A 22,509-nucleotide genomic window follows, 5' to 3' on the forward strand; every position below is an offset into this window, starting at 1 on the left:
TCGCGGAAGTCCATTCTAAGTAAGAAAAGGACCAATATTTAGCAACTTCCGCACATGCAGTGGTAGTCGTGCAATGAAATGCACCGCCCGCCAGCCCGCTGACCTCCACTGACCCGCTGACCACAGAGTCTCTGTGTTTGACACTAATCGGTGTAACATAACTCCTGAAGATGCCCCGTGGAGGGGTGAAGCACGTGTTTAGTAATTTGGTGGTGACGGTTGTGTGTTTCGCATTGTTTGCCGCGTACGTGTTTATCACCCAGCTGGCGGGCGGTGCATTTCATTGCACGACTACCACTGCATGTGCGGAAGTGGCTAAATATTGATCCTTTTCTTACTAAGAATAAAATCAACTATTACATTTTAAACTACTAACAAATTTACATGATATTATTTGTACATTTTTCTATATAAAAGACAAAATAAACCTTTGCTTAATTAAGAACAAAGTGCGATCGTCAATTTAATTGCTCAACTTGTAAGTTATATTACTTGAATCGCAAGTTCTCGAGTTACCGGAAGTTAAAAGGCGCGGTCCCGCCTTCTCCTTGTCGTGGAGGTTTAATGGTAGTTTTTCTTCCCCTTGCTGACGCGAAAGCTCTCACAAAATTACTTCTGTAGAACGACAGTGGTAAATCACTAGAAACTTTTTAAAAGAAGCGTTGTATGGTATAGTCTGTATGTACGTTTATTCACGTTTACAGTTTGAAAGATTTTTTATCTAAACATAATACTGTGATCTAAAAGTAAGATGGATTTTTTTAATAAAATGATAATTTTTTATTTTTTTTTCCAAATTAATTTCATCCACTTCAAAATGATCGTCCAATAAAACGAGCTTATTTTAAAGCTTCTTACAGTTTTCTAATCAGACGGAATAGTCTTTTTATGGTATAGTCTTCAAGACCCTAGATTTGGTTTTTATCTCCTAGATTGTGTCAAAACGGCAACTTCGAGTTAACCTTTTACGTTTGTTGAATAGCCAGCCAGGAGCGAAATCTGGTGAATATGGTGGTCGCGGAATGACGTCAGTTGAGCATTTGACACTTTTTTTCTGAAAAATTAAGTAATTTGGCACCAATCAAGACTTGACGTGTTTGACAAAATTGACAAAAACACGCGTAACTCGAACATGATTTAACCTGACAAATAGACGCTTGGCAATCTCTTATATTACAATTTATTTCTTTCCACCATAATCTCTATCTTTCTTCACATTCAAATCGTCTTCTGTGCATCACCTTCCTTTTTTACTTTTTGTTCCAAGACCACAATTTGCTACATTAACTCATTTTATTATATTTTCACAGTTTTGACGAAATTTTTGGATTTTAAGTAAGAAAAGGACCAATATTTAGCACGTTTGGCACTAATCGGTGTAACATAACTCCTGAAGATGCCCTGTGGAGGGGTGAATCACGTGTTGAGTGATTTGGCGGTGGCAGTTGTGTGATTCGCATTGTTTGCCGCATGCGTATTCATCAGCGGGCTGGCGGGCGGTGCACTTTGTTGCACGATTACCACTTTATGTGCGGAAGTGGCTAAATATTGTTCCTTTTCTTACTTAGGATGGACTACCGCAAGGTAACGCCTGATTCCATTAAATATTTTTAGATTTTATTTATATTTAACTATTTGTTGTTATTTTGATTTTCCATTTTTATTTTTATACAATTATAATTTTTTTCATGACCAGCCTGGGATCTTGTGCCTCCCTTTTTAACCTAATTTCGAGTATTTTCTTATTATTATGCTACATGTTAATATTATTCTTTTAAAGTGTCTCTCTTATAGAGTGACATTTGTCGTTGCCCGTGAGAAAGGCGATGCTGCTTTTCTTCGAACATCTTCTCGTCTCGACCTCGGAATCAGAGCGGTGTTAATAATTCTTTATTATTGAATAAATCACTTACGAGACATCAAAACACCGGGCGCTTGTGTGAACATAATTTAAATAAAACAATGTATAGTAATAACGTTCCTAAACTGGAACAAGGAAAAAGCGATTTGCATATAAATTGAGCTGTATTTTTACACACGAATATTTACGTTCGTTAACTCTAGCCTCTCTCCGATACCCTCCCTTTGTGGACCGCGGTGATGGGGGGAAGGGGGGGGCGTGTAGAGTTTGTTCTGCAATTACCGCGTGTCGTTCAAACATGTCTGCGATACCTCCCCGCTGTTGGAGTCTGTTTCAAGAAAGATTTACCGTTCACCTATTACGTTTTAAAAGCTTTCGCGTGTAAGGCGGGTCTGTTGCCACTCGTTCTATGGATTTAGGTTTAATCGACTTTACCCGAATCTAATTTAAGGGGTAATTGATTTTAAATTATGATTCGCGGTACAGAAACGTTTTCTCAAGTTTACGGGTCATTTAGAGGTCACACTAAGATAACAGAAATAAGGAGACGCATAGGCGAACAAAGGATGAGCCAGTAAAAGTGGCAAGGGGCAGAAGAGATGGCTGCAGAAGCTTTCGATTCTGGGGTGGAGGTCATGTACTGGCAGCAGCCCACGTCATCTCACAAGGTTCAGACGACCCTGTTACGGTTGTTAGCAGACGTTGATTGCAGGTCGGTTCCAAACGTTCCTATCCCAGCAGTGGACATCCAATAGCTCAAATGATAAGGAATATTTTAACTCTAGAATTAAATTGTGCTGTCATATTATATTATCTTTCGCTTTAAATAAAGCTGCGAAGGTCCCAAACGCAGCCTGAAAACCAATTTCACTATATCCTCCAGTTGTAAAACAGTTTATTTACGAGTTTTATTATTACTTAAAACGTCTTTACATTTTTGGTGGAATTTTCAGTCCAGTCTATGTCTATTTCCGCTTTTTATAACCAGAAAATTATGGTAAAAACTGACAAGGTGTATTGGAAGTCGTAGATTTTAAATGTTTAAAAACCTGATAGAAATGTTAACGGCACTAGTCATTTTATTTGGTGGAAGTGGCGATAGAGCACAAATTATTTTGTAAATTTTTAATTAACGAATACAATAGTTAGGATTCTTAAAACAACAGTATGTTATAACAGAATAAACAAGTAAACTGGTAGGTGTTGAACTTTAACAATTAGCAACACCGTGTCGACCAAAATAGGCGCTTAGTCAGCATATTCTGTCGAGCGCTTCACAAAACACTGCGACAGCGCTGTTTTTGCATTAGGGTCCACGGTGTAACATACATTTTGAAATATTATGTTGTTTTATCCTTTTCGTTGTGTAATATAAAATATATAGGTTGTATATATAGTGATTTATGTATGTTTAAATACACCGTAAAACTGTAATAAAATGCTTATATATATTAACAGACAGACATTGGTGTCACGTGTCAATCTACATACGGAATAAACCTCCCCGCCATTTTTAAGTGCAGAAATAAACAGGGAAAATTCGTTTGCGACACATTCTGAAGGTGTAGATTTTTGTACGAAACTTCCATAAAGCAGAAAAGTATACACTGATTGAATTAAAGTGGAATTCGAGTGAAAAACCGGTTTATAAGTAAAGAAAAATCAAAAAGAGACTTACATTTAGCAATAATCAATCTAGATAAATAATAAGAAAGTGTTAATTAGGTCTCGTATATATAAAAAAAAAGAATTAGCGGCAAAAAAAATGTAAGAAGTAGAAATTATAATATAATAAATACATTTAAATTTTTTTTAAGTTAAACGGTTTTTTGATACCCATATTGTGGTGGTTGTGGAAAAACCTGTACCTAGTCCGCAATATTGGAACGGCGTCCATCTTGAATTTTAAATTTTAACATAATCATCGTGTTTTACTAGTGTAGCCCTTTCATTTGATACCCATATTGAGAGGGTTAAGGAAAAATACGTAACCCGCCATTTTGTATCGGCGGCCATCTTAGATTTATAATGTTATTGTTTTATTATTTTGTATTGTCATCTAAATTAAATGTGTTTACCAAATTCTAAAAATCAATCTGACAACGGGAAGGTGCTTAAATTTCAATTTCTAATTTTGATCCAAATAAATTCCGTACGGGTCGAACTAAATAAAACCGTTTAAAAATAGAGGATTGTAAATGTAAATAAATAAAATATAAAAGAAAGACACATACAACAATGTTTCTTTAAGATAATGATATCGATATTCATTTTAAATTTGTCAAACTAAGATATCAAACGAACTGGGTCGAATTTTTCGATGACAAAACACTGAAGTGAAACCACTCGATAGAAATTATTCATTCTTTTTCTGTGGGTTGTTAAGATGAAATATCACAGAATTTTTGTTGATGTATTATTCATATCATGTCTTTGTTTATACAAACACAATTAAAATATTAAAAGATATAGAAAATTTATACAAGATTATTAACGCATTTGTTTTTCTAGATTTCGACGAATATTATTTAGTTGAATGAATGAAGTGTCTATATAAAAAGCCAAAATAGTTCAATTGATTATAGGTGTAAATGCCTTAAAAAAGTGAATATATAGCCAATTTAATTTCAATTATGTATAGTACAACTTTTCCAAAAAATCAAAGGTTTTTAGAAATAATTAACAATGCAATAGTAATATATAGAGCCGTTCCAAAATAAAGGTAATGTCCCAATTTATGATGTACAAGAAAAGTGAATGAAAAATTTTCTGAGAAATGTCCGGGGTATTTCTCATAACTTTAGATGTGATTGAGAGAGAAGCAAGCAGAAGAACCAAGGTCACCGATGTAGCTCTAAGAACTGCTCGTTGGATGTGGCAATGGGTGGAGCATTTCGCTTGTGCAACTAATGGCAGTTGGCATCGAAAGGTTCTCACACGCGGCGTGGGTAGGCTTTCCACTACGTGGACAGACGACATAGTTAAGATCGTGGGAATTCGACGGATATAGGCCGTTTCCAACCGACAATCTCTGGGAGAGACCTTTATCTTAAGGCTGCGTTAAGCAATTCCGTGATTTTCAATTCGATATTGAAAATTATACAGTTATTTACTGATTCCTGATATCATACGAAGCAGTTTATTTTAGAGAATTGCCGGCTTGTAACAAAAAATAAATATTCAGTTCAACCGGTTCTAAAATACACATGGCGTCGAAAAGGAAAATATTCAGTGTAACATTGGAGGTTCGCCAGAAACGAGTGTGCCATTCGATCACAATATTTGCTCCTTATCGGCTTACACAACACTAACATCAAGGATTGTGTCAGCTGTCAAAAATACAATTCACAGATAAATAAATAACAGCGTAATATAAAATTACATGTTATTTAAAAAAAATAATGCTATGTTGCTAGTATTGTGTGGATTTAATTATCAAAAAAACTCTTGTACATGCTAGAAAATATATAAATAATTGAATAGCAATAAAACAAAAGTACATTAGGCGGTTTTATCACATGAGGCAATTTCTTCGTCGTTTTAGTGCGTAATTTATATTTAAAATTATGTTTAAAAATAGACAAAGTGTATATATATCTAATATGTTACCCATTTCAATTTAAAAAGAAATTGTCATAAGTTTTATTACCGCCAAACGGCCATTTTTTATATTTTCGTCAAGGTACTAGCCAAGTTCTGACGGACAGATAAATTATAAAAAAGAGAGTAAAACAAAACTTTTATTTATCATATACAAATCACAGATTTTAAAACCCTCGATACTATTTATACCATAAACTCTTACAATAATATATAATTACGCATTAGATAAAATCGAAAAGTTCTCATTGTTAACTTTTAAAACGTATGTGGTTAAAATTAACAAAAGTGAAGAATAATCTAAATCACTGAAATAAAACTACAGTATAGACAATGTAAAAAAAGATATTTAATTGTCTTAAAAGAAAATCAGGTAATGTGAAAATCAGAACAATGCAAAATATATAATTACGCAAATTATGTAACAGCGCCATCTATTGATAAATATAAGTAACTTATATTAAGCAATGTGATCACTGAAATATGACAAGCTTATTGATTTCTTTTATTGTCACGGACTTATAATTTTGTCATCGTAAACATTTTTGAGAGTACGAAATTAAAAATAGAATACGGAACGCAATTAAAATATAACTAAAATTGCAATATGATTAATAAAATTACTTCATTAATATTATTTGCATGCAGCTTTTGCACTAATATTACAAGTAATTATGTTAAAAATAGATACCAAAATGGTTTCGTTTATTAAAAACGTAATATTAAAATTTTAAAATTAAACATAAACTTTTATTTTTAGAGTTATACCTTTTTAGGGCCGTTTTTAAAAAAATTATAAGAGTGAAATTTTGGACAAGGTACTTGTTTAAGTTTTATGCAAGTGCGAATTATTAATATGCTAATAAATTATATTCAATAGTAATTTAAATTAAATATTTCTATTAATATTGCTTATTATTCGTTTGTTTATATATTTTATGATATATATTAAAATATTATTATTTAATACAATTATTATTATTAAATTATTATAATAACATATTTATTATTGGTTATTTAATATTTAAAATAGATAAATATTTTTAGCAAGAAATATGACAAAAATTAAAATGGAACATTATATTCAAACTTTAATATTGAATTTTTATTATTTAATTGAATACACGATAAAAATAAATGAAAGAATATAATAAAAACAATGACAAAAGACTATATTAAAATTTAATTTATTTTTATCATTCTATTTTTAAATTTATTTATTTACTAATATTTAAAATTAAGAAAAAAGTTACTTTTAAATAAAACTTTTTGGATTCAGTTATTATCGGAAGACGCTATGACAGCGGACGTAATTTAAAAATAACATTTGATTGAGAGAATTTATGTTACACTCAATGCAAGAAAAATTGTTATTTAAATTGAACTTTATATCCATGCTATTAAAAACTATATTAAATAAAGTATAACTTCTTTCGCTCGTAAACAATACACTTTTTAGTTTAGCTTTTTAATACAGAGTTTAAACGACTTGTAATAAAATCCGTTTGATTTTCCAAATCCGGCGCATGGTGTCGCAACAGGGATGTTAAAGAAACGCCTGCATAAGCTTTCGTTCCACAAAGCATAACTCCACCGTGACGTATCTCTGAGTAATGTCTTTTACTTTGCCTTGAAAGCTTAACTGTGGGGGACGAAGGGGCGTAGGGGGAAAGGTAGTGGGGGGATATGATGAGGGTGGTATGGGTGGAGAAGAACCTGGCGTGAATGAGTTGAGCGAAGGTGTAAGAGGTGGATTTTTTAGGAGCTTTGTTAAATGATTTTTCATTACTACAGTATGTATTTATTTTATTATACTGTCTAATCGTAATGGTTTAAAACTAAACTATTTAATTATATTATGTTATGAAAAGAATGCTAGAAGAGGCCATTTTGATAGAGATAGGAAAGAAATTAATTAAAGAAACTTTTCTACAGTGGAATTTTTTTTTGTGGTCATGTCCAAAAATACATTTAAAGAATAGTTAGAGAAATTCATTCACAAGTTGAAGACTACAGACCAGTAGTGTCCAACCGACCTAGACACAGGTTGCTTTCAATTGGATATTTAAGTAAAGTAAGTTAAGATGACGAAGGGTATATCAGTTCGAAGTTTAAAAATAAAAAAGTTTCTCTTTCCATTTCCGTTACTTCATTCCCGCCTAAAACCTCCTTCAAAATATATAACATCAATTTATTAATTCCCGTCCGACATTCTGTTTTGACAGTTATAAAAAAAAAATTCGCCCCCGAATCTTTTATAGGAACTGCTGTCTCATTTAGAACGACGGGCGGAGCAGAACCTTTTTTGTTTTAACAAATGTTTTTCTTCTCGCTTCGAGATAAACAATAAATTTCTGAATATTTTTTGCCTACTGTAATTAACGGAAACAAAAAAAAATATGTTCCTTTTTTAAGTGTCAGATATGACGTCATAGCTTAAGTTTAGACTTTGATATTATTTACATGTAAAACTGAATGTTTGTCTGTTTGTCCTCTATATCAGCGTAACTATGCATTGTGTGCAATGTGATTATCATTAGCAATATTGTTTTCCATGAGGCCACGTGTCAAAGTTAGTATGATAAATTTTCGACAGATGGCGCGACCGTCATTACAATAAATTTCATATATTGCAGTGACATTTCACGATGATCTGAATTGAAACGAAAACAACGAAAGAATGACGTTTCGATTTGTGGGTGTCATAAGAATTTATGTAAATCGTGAATTTCGTGTCCGCATCACATAATTAAAATAAAAAAAAACAGACAGACTTTTTTTTTAAATGCTACGCAGACAAAGTCGCGGGGTAGTGCTAGTAGATAATAAAAACACCCTAAACAGTACGTATAGTACAACAATCCTCGATGAAAAGGCTTTAGTTATTTTAAAAACTGAAAGTTCCTCTACGCGCTCCGAAATTGGTAAAATCAATTCATTGTTATCCACACATTGATCATGAGAAGAAAATCAGAAGAAAATGATACTGAAAAGAAAACAATTCAAAGGACGCACTGTCTGTAAATACGTCAATGAAAGAATATAGCAAGTATTTATTCTTTCGAATAAACATTTGATAAGTTCCTTCGATACGTCAAAATAGTGATATCTTGTAGATTCAAATAAAAAGGAAAGTCTAAGATATCTCGTGGGATGTATGAGATCATTACTTCTTCTTTCCAGCTGCTAGATGTCCATTGCAAGATATAGGCTCCATCGTATCCAGCGATTTATCGTGACCTTCAATATGTAAGAAAAGGACCAATCCATATATTGGTTCTACTTCCTCACATGCAGTCGTGCCAAATGCCAAACATAGAGTCACTAATCGGTGTAACATTACTCCATATGATATGCCCCGTGGAAAGGTGAAACACGTGTTGAGTGATTTAGCGGTGGTCGTTGTGTAATTCGCATTGTTTGCCGCATGCGCATTTATCAGCGGGCTGGCAGGCGGTGCACTTTATTTCACGACTACGACTGCATGTGCGGAAGTAGCTATATATTGGTCCTTTTCTTACTTAGGATGGACTTCCGCAATATAACGCCTGATTCCATTAATACGTTCACTATTATGTCGGTATTATTGTCTCTACAGGCAGCTACCACCGGCTCGGAAGGCAGTTCTGCTGAGAGCCGGCGAGAAACTCAACAGTTGCTCTTTACGAATATAGTTTTATAAAGAGTGCGCGACAATAATTAGATTCGTGAGTCATCAACAACGCGGGCTGGCGGGCGGTGCACTTTGTTGCACGACTACCACTGCATGTGCGGAAGTGGCTATATATTGGTCCTTTTCTTATTTAGGATGGACTTCCGCAATATAACGCCTGATTCCATTAATACGTTCACTATGTCTTCGTTCTAGCTAGTGTGTGTGTGTGTGGGGGAAGGGGGGAAAGGGGGGGGGGTGTACAATTTTATTTCAGCCGATGGACGCCTACTGAAAGGTATAGGCTTCTAAGATTGTCACGACGACCTGTACCGCGTCATCTGAAACCAGCGATTTCTCGCGATCTTTACTATGTCATTGGTTCTCCTAGTGGGGGGTCTCGTCACTCGAGAACCTTTCTGCCCCAACGGGCATCAGTAGCACGGCTGATGTACCGCACCTACTGCCACTTTATACTAGCAATTCTTAGAGCTACGTCGTTGACCTTGGTTCTTTTGTGAATCTCTTCATTTCTAATTTGACCTCGCAGCGAAACTCAAGCCTCAGCCTTCTCAATAGCTCTTTGAGTAACTTTGAGCCTTTATATGAGCACATCTTGGATTCATGAGTCATTATTCAAAGATCTTAGTCTTAGGTCAGCGGTAATTTGGACGAGAAGATGTTTCGGAGTCTCCCGAATGCTGCTCATCTGAGTTGAATTTGGCTTGACTTACAACATGAACTCTTCCTCGAAGTTTGACGATATGTTCCAGGTATATATAATCGTCTATAACTTCGAACATAGAACCTCCGTGTGGTCGTTAATAATATCCATGTACAGTATGTTTAATCATTGCATTTTGTTTATACCAGATGGAAATAAATGGTGTTTGCTTTAATAACGCGAAGCTTAAACGATCCTTCGCGAAGCTGTTACCACTGTACTGTAATTTTCCAAAAAGCCTAAGTGTGCTTCCGCTTTCAAAATAAAAGAAATAAAACAGTTTTTTTTGTTTTCATTTAAGTACATAAATATTTCATTTCGCGTCGAGTCTCTCAGCTTCGCAATGTGAATCCCGAGATAGGCTTTATACATTTTTAACGGCACTTATAAATGCTCTTAATGCCCAAAAAAAAGACAGGTGCTTCTGTGGTTTTAAATGCACAACAACTTGTTAATAAAACCTGTACTTGGTACAGCGTTCAAAATAAAATGTAAATAATATACAAAGAGATTGGTTATAGGTTTAAAAACTTTAAAATTGTGTACGTATTGCTTATTTTCTATCTATTATATTTTACTTATAATATTATAAGAAAAAGTATTTAAAAATTTTCACTAAATACTCGTAATATAAATTTATTATTGTTGTTCTTGTGTACTATCTCTGCAGACTTTGTACTGTCATAAGTTATTTGCATGTCGTATTAGAAAAAAATAATGTAACGTATTTCGAAGTGAGAACTTTATACATGGTGATTAGATATAGATATAAAAACTTTAAAGGTAAGAATGTGTACCTCATTTCTCTCAATTAATACATGACGCTATCCAATAATCAATAATTATAGAAGTCATGAAGTATTGATAATATTAAGTAAGGAACGGACCAATATTTAGCCACTTCCGCACATGCAGTGGTAATCGTGCAACAAAGTGCACCGCTCGCCAGCCCGCTGATAAATGCGCATGCGGCAAATAATGCGAATTACACAACTGCCACCGTTAAATCACTCAACACATGTTTCACCCCTCCACGGGGCATCTTCAGGAGTTATGTTACACCGATTAGTGCCAAACACAGTTTGATGATATTAATTATGATAAGAAAAAACTTTTAAAGTTGGTTAAGTAAAAATATGATTGTTCATTGTTTATTCTTCGTCTCTGAAGGCTGTACTGCCATAAGTTTTTGTCTTTCGTATTAAAAGCTCAGAGTTTGTTTTGAGATCTTCCCAGACCGAGACGCGTTTGGAACCTTAATTTTAAATTGAGGTCATTCTAGGAAAGCTTTCGGTTTGGCCTCTTCTGGTATTCTTATTTTAAAATTATTTGTATAAATATTTAATACAAATACTTCAAGTCAAAAATAACATGTATAAATAGCATATATAGATAATCTCTAGAATAACAATACCATAGCTACAAATGAAATGATTCAGATAAAGCGAAACAGTATCATCTATATTTAATGGAATCAGGCATTACCTTGCGGAAGTCCATCCTAAGTAAGAAAAGGACCAATATTTAGCCACTTCCGCACATGCAGTAGTCGTGCAACAAAGTGCACTGCCCGCCAGCCCGCGTTGTTGATGACTCAGGAATCTAACTATTGTCGCGCACTCTTTATAAAACTATATTTGTAAAGAGCAACTGTTAAGTTTCTCACCGACTTCAGCAGAACTGCCTTCCGAGCCGGTGGTAGCTTCCTGTAGAGATAACAATGCCGACATTTTATATTGATCGACGATCCAAATTGCCTGCAACAGTCTATTCAAATTAAGAATAATTGGTTTTCATGTAAATATTTACACTTTATGGCAACCGTGTACACTCTCATGTTTGATACATAAATTACCCCTTAAAATAAATTGAAGAAGTATATGAAACAAAGACTTGTAAACATATCTTATTGTAGTTTAAATGATTTATAAGAACATTGAATTGAATTAATCTAATACTATATGTTATAGAAGTGATCACAGAGAAACCAGTCTTAAATTGTTGCATCCTTTTTTTTTAGTTGCGCGTTTTGAACCATTGTAGCTTTAAAATGAAAGCTTTAAGCTTTTTCTTTCTATGATTTATAGAAGTGGTCACTATCAAAAACATTATTTCGTTAATAATATTAACAAATGATATCAATACAAAGTAATATCTTAAACGCAAATGCGGTCAATGGAAGGATTTTGTACTTCAAAATTCTTGTGCAGTTTCGCTGGTTTATAAGCTATAGTATATAAGAATATAGGTCAAGCAATAAGTTATATTTGTTTAAAAATAAATACTTCATGTCACTTTCTAGTTTTATATGTTTTAACTAACTAATATAACTTGATCTATCTATATATATTTATTTACAAGCGTATGTTATCCAAATAATGTATTTTATTTACCGGCGTCTTTAAGAGCATAATAGCATAATGGTGTAGACAAGGATGCATTACGTGTGTGTTTATACCGGAAGTATCCCTTGATCGATGTGACGTCGCCGTGCTTCCGGAACTGCCTATGTGTGTGTACAGTCGTGCTCCAATTTGGTACAGTCGCGCCCTAATTCTCTAAAATCATTAAAGGCATAACCTACTTTTAATATTATCAAGATATATTAAATACAGGATGATTGGAAATAGGTAGTTAAAGGTTTAAAGAGGTGAAAATCTATAGTATGTTATACTAATTTGCTGACAGTAAAACAACTATTAATGAAGAATGATATATCTAATATATAAAATTCTCGTGTCGCGGTGTTCGAACTTGAACTCCTCCGAAACGGCTCGACCGATTTTTACCAAATTTTATATTCGTTTTCAGCAGGTCTGAGAATCGGCTACTATCTATTTTCCATATCCCTAAGTGATAAGGGTTGTTCACCCTTAAATTTTTTTTTTAATTTTTTGACGAATTTTAATTTTTTTATTTATTTATCATACAGCATACAAAAATACATACAACTCAAAATTTTTACCCCTCTACTATAAACCGTTATTTTTTTATTGGTAATTAATTTTTTTTTGCAAAACAATATATATATATATATATATATTATTTGTTAATTAATTTTTTTTTGCAAAACAATATATATATATATATCTATAAACATATTAAATAATTTATTGTATTGGTCGATTAGTATGATATAAAACATTGATCTGTAAATAAAAGAAATGTTTTCAAAATATTTCTCGTTGGATTTATAAAAAATACATTCAGAAATATGTTACATTCATTGTATTTAGTTAATGTAATTGAACATGCTAATAACTTCTGGAATTACAAAATTTGTAGAGTCAGATAGTAAACAATAATTCATTTTAATATATAGAATTCTGAATTTTTAAAACGATTTTTCTTACTCTTATTATTTATTTATCGCTTATTTTTGGATCGGTTGCAACATATCATCGACATTCCTTTCATCAGCATTTCATTCATCAACATCCCCTTTAAAACTCTTACACCTATTTACAATCACGCTTTATGTCAGTAAAACCACGTTGTAAATTAACTTGATTTTTTAAAAAATTATTTACAAAGGTGTGTTACTTTATTGCGACAGATTATCCTAAACAGTTTGAGGTTGCTAGAGTTATTTTTGTCACAACTTTTTCTTCCAGTGATTACGTTTTTCTAAATAATAATCTTTGAATATTGAGCGACTGCCCAATTCAATATTAAATTAAGTCAATATTAGGGTAAGAAAATGACTAATATATAGCTAATTTCGCTATGTAGCCGTAGTCGAGCAATAAAGTGCACCGCCCGCCAGCTATGCTATGGTTATTCATGAAGTAATATCTTCTTTAGTTCCTCCGGTTTCTAAGAACATAATTCATACGATATGATGAACTAATGAAAGTCGTGATGTTGACGCTTTTATTTCTTTGTTCTTCGCTGTGATTTTGTGATCGCCAGAACATCTCGTATTGCGTATTTTATCTTACATATGCCTCTGTAGCTTAGCAAACAGTCTCACATGGAAGCTCTACTACTGTGATCAAAAAGTAAAATGAAGGAAGGTAGGTAATTTTTTTAAGGTTGGTAGGACTGTCTATAACGTTTTCCAAGCACCTGTTTGTCAAAACTTGGCATATCATTTTGCTAAGCTGAAACCATTTTGAAAGATGCATGGATCCCAAAAGCGTCAAGTTTTCAATGGTGTTATAATCGCTCATTTATTTAAAAAAATCGTCAAAAACTCGATACCATTCAGCAATCATCGTATTTACCTGATTTGTCTGATTAATCAGTAAACCTAAAAGGCCAATGTGGAGACGCCATTTTGGCAAGATTGAGGAGATAAAAGCGAATCGAAGAAAATGAAGTTTTCCCGGAAAAACACTATTCCGAATGTTTCGAAGACCGTAAAAGGTTAAATTACTTTGAAGGGGATGAAATTGATTTAGAAAAATAAATAATTACATTTACATTTTATAAACAAAATTCACCGTATTTTTTATCACAGTGTTATATTATTTACGTGATCAAGATAAACGCTCGTATATGATACAAGGCTTAAACGAAGGTAGTTACAGGGAACGGTTTTAGTGGAAATACCTTACGTGAAATGAATGCCCGCATTATCTCCCATACGTAGACATAAATCTTCACTGCCGTAACTAAAGGCGTTTTCACATGCGCATTTCTTCGGTTTAGTATGACGTCACAGAATTCTAGAATTTCCAAGAAGCAAACAATCAGGTGAGCAGTGATAGCCCAACGGTTGAGTATTGAGACTTGTGATCGCACGTCAAGGGTTCGATTCCTAAGATACAATGTTGCTTCACACTTTGTGCATTAATTATATAGGATTTCCATTGCTCACGAGCATGTTTCCAGAGGATGGACAGTAGCATCTTTTGCGTACCATAATACCACACTGCTATCACCAACCTACTTGCCAAACGTGGCGATTAGGGTATATCATTCCATAGATACCAATGGGGGAGGCCTAGCAGCGGGCGTCTATTAGCTGAAACAACAAGACGGTAAATCTCTTTTTGAATAGGGCATAGATCTCTTTTTGTAAAGGCAGCTTAGATGGTAGAACTCTTTTAATTAACAGCACCATCGCGTATCCGATGTACAATGGTGTATCCGAACGTTAGTATCAAGAAGTAGTCTGACACTTCTTCTGTTAAAACTAAACAGTATCAAGAAGTAGTCTGACACTTCTTCTGTTAAAACTAAACAGTATCAAGAAGTAGTCTGACACTTCTTCTGTTAAAACTAAACAGTATCAAGAAGTAGTCTGACACTTCTTCTGTCTAAACTAAACAGTATCAAGAAGTAGTCTGACACTTCTTCTGTTAAAACTAAACAGTATCAAGAAGTAGTCTGACACTTCTTCTGTCTAAACTAAACAGTATCAAGAAGTAGTCTAACACTTCTGTGAAAAATAAACAGTATCAAGTAGAAGTATTACACTTCGTCAGTCATAACTAAAAAGTATCAATTATAAGTCTCACACTTGCTCTGTCAAAACTAAAAAGTATCAAGATGTAGTCTCGCACTTTTTCTATCAAAACTAAATTACTAACATCTGTCAAATATTTGTCGCTTATAATAAAGCAAATTTGTATGTAATCATATAAATATATCAGTCTATTACAATAAATATATAAACATATTATTACCAAAGTTGCAAGGCTTTAGTGTACAAGTATATTTTTGTAAAGGTCACAGAGCGAAAGAGAATGAAAGGAGAAATGTGTAAGAAAAATGAATGAAAGATCTTAAGAAGTATACATGAAGAGAAAGAAAATAAAAAATATGTGAATAATTAAATAAATTTGCCCGTAAAGTCCCTGTCCCACAAAAGATAGTACGTAAAAGTAGTACGAGAGGCCCCCAATAGCGGGGGCCATTTTAAATAAAAAGTATTTTTGTAAGAAATCATTGTTTACTTGATTTTTACTTCTTTTCCCATAAGTACAGTAACTGGTGAAAACTTTAAGTAAAAGATAATATGAAGTGTCTATGTGCGTCTTAGTCAGTATATTTATATGACTAAAATTTCAGGTTTAATATAGATATGTAAAAACGAATTATTAAGGTAAAATACATAGTTATGATGGGCTTTATAATAAAGCTCTAGGTCACTCAGAGAGCAATGTAGCTATGCTTGGAGATTCGCTGCGAGATCGCTTCAGAAATGAAGAAAACCGAGATCATAGTCGTAGCTCGTAACTGCAAGTTGGTTGTCTCAAGTGGCAGTAGGCGGGTACATCGCTAGTGCCACAGACCACAGATAGCTGTTGGGGTTGAATAGTTCTCGAGTGGTCACCGAAGGCCGGTAGTTGCAGTGTGCATGATCCCTTCACTAGATGGACCGATAACATTTTTAAGACCACGGGTAATGTCTGGATGCAGGCGGCTCAGGATCGGACGTCGTGGCGATCTTTGACGGAGACTTATGGAAGAAAAAGGAAGGAATAATAAATATATATAAATTACTAGCTGATACCGCAAACGTTTTTTTGCAAAAAAAAAATAGGGTTTTAATTAACAAAAAAAAATAAGGGTTGATCGTAGAGGGGTGAAAATTTAAGGTTGTATGTATTTTTGTATGCTGTATCATAATAAAATAAAAACAAAAAAAAATGTCTAAAAAATAAAAAAAAAAATTTAGGGGTGGACCACCCTTATCACTTAGGGGTATGAAAAATAGATAGTAGCCGATTCTCAGATCTACTGAATACGCATATAAAATTTGGTAAAAGTCGGTCAAGCCGTTTAGGAGAAGTTCAAGTTCGAACACCGTGACACGACAATTTTATATATTAGATTATATAAACGATTAAAAGTACAGTATCTTTGAATATTCTAAAACATTACTCGCCGTAAATTTTAAAAGCACAAGTTATTTCGTAAAGTTCGCACGTGTGTAGAGCGCTTAAGCCGATTCGCTCTTACGAAAGCTCGCTAGTGAGGGGGGGATTTATTGAATGGGCCATACGTGTATAGGCGAAGGGGTAAAATTTTAACAGCCTTCAGGTGATAAGGATTTTTATTAGGGCAATGCTCGGGAACTTTACGATCACGGAAATTAGGCGTACGAATTTCGAAGTGAAATACAGGCGTTTATTTATTGATATGTTGATTTATAATGACATTATATTGAACATATTTTTTATGTTTGCTATTACAAGTAACTCTTATAAATATATTTGTATCTCACGTATGAAAGACAAAAATGAATAGAGATGACATTTTTACACACACACACACACACACACACACACATATATATATATATATATATATATATATATATTTTCTTTTGAATTTTGTGTAATAGTTATCATTGTTAAAAGAAAATACGTTTTTATAATCGTAATAGATTTACTTATTGACTGCGATGTTACCATAAAGTAAACACGAAGCCTTTTAACGCAACTTGTTAAATGATTAAGTATTAAAAGGCACTCAAATTATTAGCCGGCAGATAAAGCCTTTGGCATTAAGTTCGCCGTTATACTGTGTTACAAGTAAACAACTGTTCAAATTATATGTACATTATATGTCAAAGGACTAGAGATGTACACGTGTTATTTGTTCTATAATTAATGTGTTACTCCTCTTGGTCACTTCTGAGTTGGACAAGAGATTATTTATCGCCGCAGCTTTGGGTTACCTCATCACTTGGGGCTGGTAATGAAGACTAGCTTAGCTAGAACTTGTTCAAGATGAACCTTCTAGCTCTCAAAAAATAACAAATTGTTTTTTTTTATAGCACCGTTTCACGTTTAACCCCTATCATAGGTCGACACGGTGTTCATTTACATTATAATGTTTCAAATAATTTTAATTACTTACCATTCTCATCTTTCGTCCTTCTCAATGTCTTTCATTCGCCTTACGATTTATTATATTTAGTATCAGTTTAATAATTTACTTATTTTTAATTTCTGTTTATTTTTGTACTATCTATATCGCACTTAATTTACATTTCTATTATCACAGCTATTTTAACATTCTTGTTTATTATTTGTCATTGTTCTGGTTCTTTTTATTTATTGATTTTTGGCTTTTTACCATTTTTCCCGAACTATAATAATGTCTTAAGACATTCCTCTTCACTATCCAGTGAGGTGGTGTACTCCACCAGAGAAATCAATTACATGATCTTCATGTCAGCTGACAGACACCCACTACAAGGGATAGGCCTCCCCTTCAAAAGTAACCAATCTTTCGCTGCCATATATCCAGTGACTCGCCGATTATATATGTGTTAAAAACCTGATGTCTTACTTTGTACTATGTGTTAACAGCTAAGTATTCTCAGGGAGATAGTTTGCTAGCGTATAAATCACCACACGAGTTTCTTTGTGACGTTTTAGTTTATTCTATATATATGACTAGTTATAATATTATACATTATAAATTGTATACTAGTATAATATAATTTCTATAATTATCATCATCGATACCTTAATATGTCCACTGCTATACATAGACGTCCAGAGACTTCCGTCAGTCAACTATTAAAGACGTATTTTTTTATAAATCATCTAAAAACAAAAACTTTACATTGAATATATTTACGTAGATTAAGAGAGACAATTTTAAACTCATCTTTCACATCAATGAACGTCGTTACATTATTGCTTCGACATTTATTAAAAACAAAGCACACTCCACTCGCTCTTTGTCGGGTCGAATGTCACGTTTGATATAGGCAAAGAGGCAGTGCACTTAATGATATTTTATAACATCTATCCCCCTTTATGCTTAAGCTTTTTTCCTCTCTTTATATTTCAGCTTTGAATATGGTAAATATTTATAACTCCATTTATTTTTAAACTGCCGCACAGACAACTTAAAAAGTTACGATATAAAAGGCAGAGAGGGAAGCATAAGAGGCAAGGTATAAAAGGTTGGAAGTAGAATGAGTGAGAGATATTAAGAAGGAAATGAGAGACCAAAGAGAGAGATAATCAGACATAAAAAGAATATGGATAAATTATTAAGCAAAACTATACCTGTGAACTCAAGACTGATGTAAAACTCGCATAACGAAATCTAGGATTTATTTCGAAAAATATTTCATCATCATCGTAATAATTTGAGATATAGGAGGTCCACAGCTGGACATAGGCCTTACTCATCTCCAATAGAAATGTTTGGACGACCTATTTTCGGCCTTTAAGATCCTCTGTCTACTAGCAAGCGTATCCTTTACGCGTCGCTAGGTCCACTGGCACTTTAAATTAAATATATTTACACACACACATATATGTACGTATAAATACATACATATATATATATATATATATATATATATATATATATGATATATACACATAAGTCAGTCATATATGATATAAGCCAGGTAATATGTACATGTATGAGGTAGTAACCGTGTGCTATATCAAAAATTGAACCATATAAGAGTAGCTTTCAAAATTAATATGTTTGTTTTTATTTCACGTGTCACATGTTATAGGCAATGAAGTACAATGGGCGGTCTTATCGCGAAACGGGATTTTGTTTATACAGCCTTTGGATGGATTTGATTAGTAAGGGAAAAAAGAGTAGGAAATATTATTACTTAGTTTTTGACTCGCCCTTTCAGCTAATAGACATCTACTGATATACCATAATCACCAAACTTGTCAGGAGGGTTGGCGATCGCGGTGTGGTATTATGGTTCACAGAGAATGCTGCTTCCCATTCTCTGAAAACCCATATATTTAATGCACAAAGCAGTATTATTTATTATGTTTCGGCAATCAAACCTGTAACCTATGAATAAGTATGATTTCTCAACAGCTGCGCTAAGATTACACTTATATTTTATTTTTAAATAATATAAGTACACTCTGCAAGAGTGTGCCGATCAAATGGTCTTGCCACGAGGAATATAAAATAAAAAAATGTTATTCACCCCTGCCGGCGCTGGGCGAAGCTTACATCTGTCAAAGTCAACTTAAACCGTTGTACTTATTTCTATAGCCAGGGCTGACAACCTTTTTATTTTATCGTATTATTAATTGCAGTGGAAATGAATTTATTAATTTGCAAATATTTCCATATGCTAGTAAAGAAACAGTACGTTTTACAATACACGAAATAGAGATGAATAATACTAACTTCGTTCCAACTATAGATTGATATATTGGAATATAAGAATTCAAGTCATAAAGACAGTTATTTTTTAAAAAATTTCATGTCAACTTTTCCACCGTATTTAAGTCGTATTGTCTATAGCTTTGAATAGTGTATTTAATCATACTATTGTAACACTATCTAGTTTAAAAAACAAATGTTACTATTAGTCAAATTTCGTGCGTTTTACTTGAGATTTGTCACTTATTTATTTATTTAAATTCTCTTACACATACAGTGCATAACGGCGAAGACATTTTCGGCCATTTTGTTACTCTCATACTTCTCTCATACTCTCTTAACGTTCCCACAGCTGGGAACTAATGTCACGAAACGATTGGTACCTTATGTTGGATATCAAAATTTTTACGGGTCTTTGTTTTAAGATAGTCTGTAATATATATTGCATTCTTCTATGTCTAGACTCCGTCATATAATTTGTAAAACATATTTGTCTAGTTGGAATTAAAACCGCTACCAACGGTCCGAGGCCACAATTTACATTTACAACAGTTTAATATTCACTTTGAAAATAAAATTGATCGTTATCCAAACGTTTGACACCCCTGCATTTTTCACGTGGACAAATGATATTCCGCCTTAATAAAATTACACGACGGTCCACAATTGTAATTTGTCAACGGAGCGCGTTGGCGTCTGTTCTTTGTCGTTTCGTGCAGAGCTTACCAACCCTTTTACGTAAGAGTACGGAAGGCGTGTGAAATGAAAATTAACTTTGCAAGTGTACTCTCTTGTTGGTTTTCTTTTAATATACTCCATATCATTTTATATATACCATGTGCGATCACGGACACCTGGATCTGTTTTTATTATTCTTCTATTCCTTTTGTGGAACAAGAATTAGTGGAATAGTGGTATTGCACCACCAGCCGTGTTCTGCAGAGTCGATTTTTACATAGACAATTGATGAACGGCGTGACGCATGGGTTTAACTCCAAAAAGGAAAAACACAGGACTATAAAGTAAACAAACTCTATTATTGACTTTGAATACACACAATAATACAACAACTAAATATTAACACTAATTTTCACAACTAATTATTGCAAACTAACTTTGCTATGTTACGAGGTATCGTGTCAGAGAGAGAGAGAGAGAGAGAGAGAGAGAGTGTCTTTGATACAGTAAGTACCCGAGGTACCTACTTTGATATAATTTATTTGTATATTATTTATATATTTTTTACTTTGATATGATATATTATTATAATTCGATACTAAAATCAATGCAGTCATTTCATAGGTATTTAGCAACTAACAGTGACGTTTATGATGTATAAATTTCATTGCTCGTCTGATATACGCATCTAAATGTATTCAATATGGTATTCATGAATGTGAAGTAAATACGTATTATGCGATGCATTTTCTATTTGCTGTATTGTATTTTGTACAATGTCTTATAACACATGTTTACATATATACACTTATGTAGTTACACATATACGCACATTTAATCTTTACACTAGTTTACTCGTGGAAGAAATCTTGAAAATTAGGAAAACAAACATATGTGTAATGACACCGATTCTGAATTCTTATTTAATTAATAATTCAAATTCTTTACATATCACTTACTTTTACAACTTAGTTATTTTATAGATTTAAAGTCTTTAACGGGGTTAACATATAGCTTGTTTTTCAGCATAGCTTTGAAACTGTATATATATTTTTTATATATACATTTATACATATATATATATATCACCTCCAACAAAGTGATCGTTTTAAAATATTTATTTTTTATCACCAAAAGTTTTAAAGCTTTTACACCGATTTACAAACATCCTGTATAAAATCACTCCAAAATATGTTACATTAATTAACTTTTTTATACGAATGCAATGGGTCAATAACTTCAGTACAAAGTCTGATTATGATGAAAAAATTATTAACTTTTAATATGCATTAATATGTTATTTATTAATTCTAAAACTATTGATATTTGGACAGAGTGTACTGTACATTAATTTAGAGCAAATGAATTGTGTATTCATCCCTTTAAAACATCTTTAATCAATCATCCTTTTACACTGAATTTCAATATTTCCAGTGTTGAAAAAGTTATTACTATAAGAATAGAGAATTCAAATTTAAACGGACAAGACATGCCTATAGAGAAGCGATAAAATAAAATCCTCTCAAGGAGGCAGTGAGGGCTCTCCGTGCACTCCCGTAGAGAGCTTATCGAGGGCTTTAGAGACGCTTGAGCGGTGGTAACGGGAAAATTGTTACAGATCAGCACTGTATTACGGGCTGGTGACGTCATATACTTCCTGTTTCGTTTCTTATTTTTTAAGACAAACAACACTATTTTTTTGTTAGTAAGTATTGATACCTCATAATCATACTAATCATTATATAAGCCTATAGAAACCCACTGCAAAGTATAGACCTCCCCAAAGATTGCAACGATGTCCGGTTTTTCGCAACCCGGAGCCAGCGACATCTGGCGACTTTATCTAAGTTGTCGGTCTACCTAGTGGGGTTACTACCCATTTCGTCTACCGTAATAGACCGATACATTCATTTCTTTGCTAAGTTC

The 22,509-nt window shown here is 33.2% G+C and overlaps 1 protein-coding gene across 1 annotated transcript in view; it reads left to right on the forward strand.

The window, feature by feature from the left end:
- Positions 1–22,509, forward strand: part of mAChR-A (muscarinic Acetylcholine Receptor, A-type) — a 63,022-nt gene that overhangs the window by 19,213 nt on the left and 21,300 nt on the right. The gene's annotated exons all lie outside the window — the stretch shown is intronic.

This window comes from Battus philenor, unplaced genomic scaffold (assembly GCF_028537555.1).
Source record: "Battus philenor isolate CCGP_79_NKW_IND1 unplaced genomic scaffold, ilBatPhil1.0.hap1 SCAF_14, whole genome shotgun sequence".
Lineage (NCBI taxonomy): Eukaryota > Metazoa > Arthropoda > Insecta > Lepidoptera > Papilionidae > Battus > Battus philenor.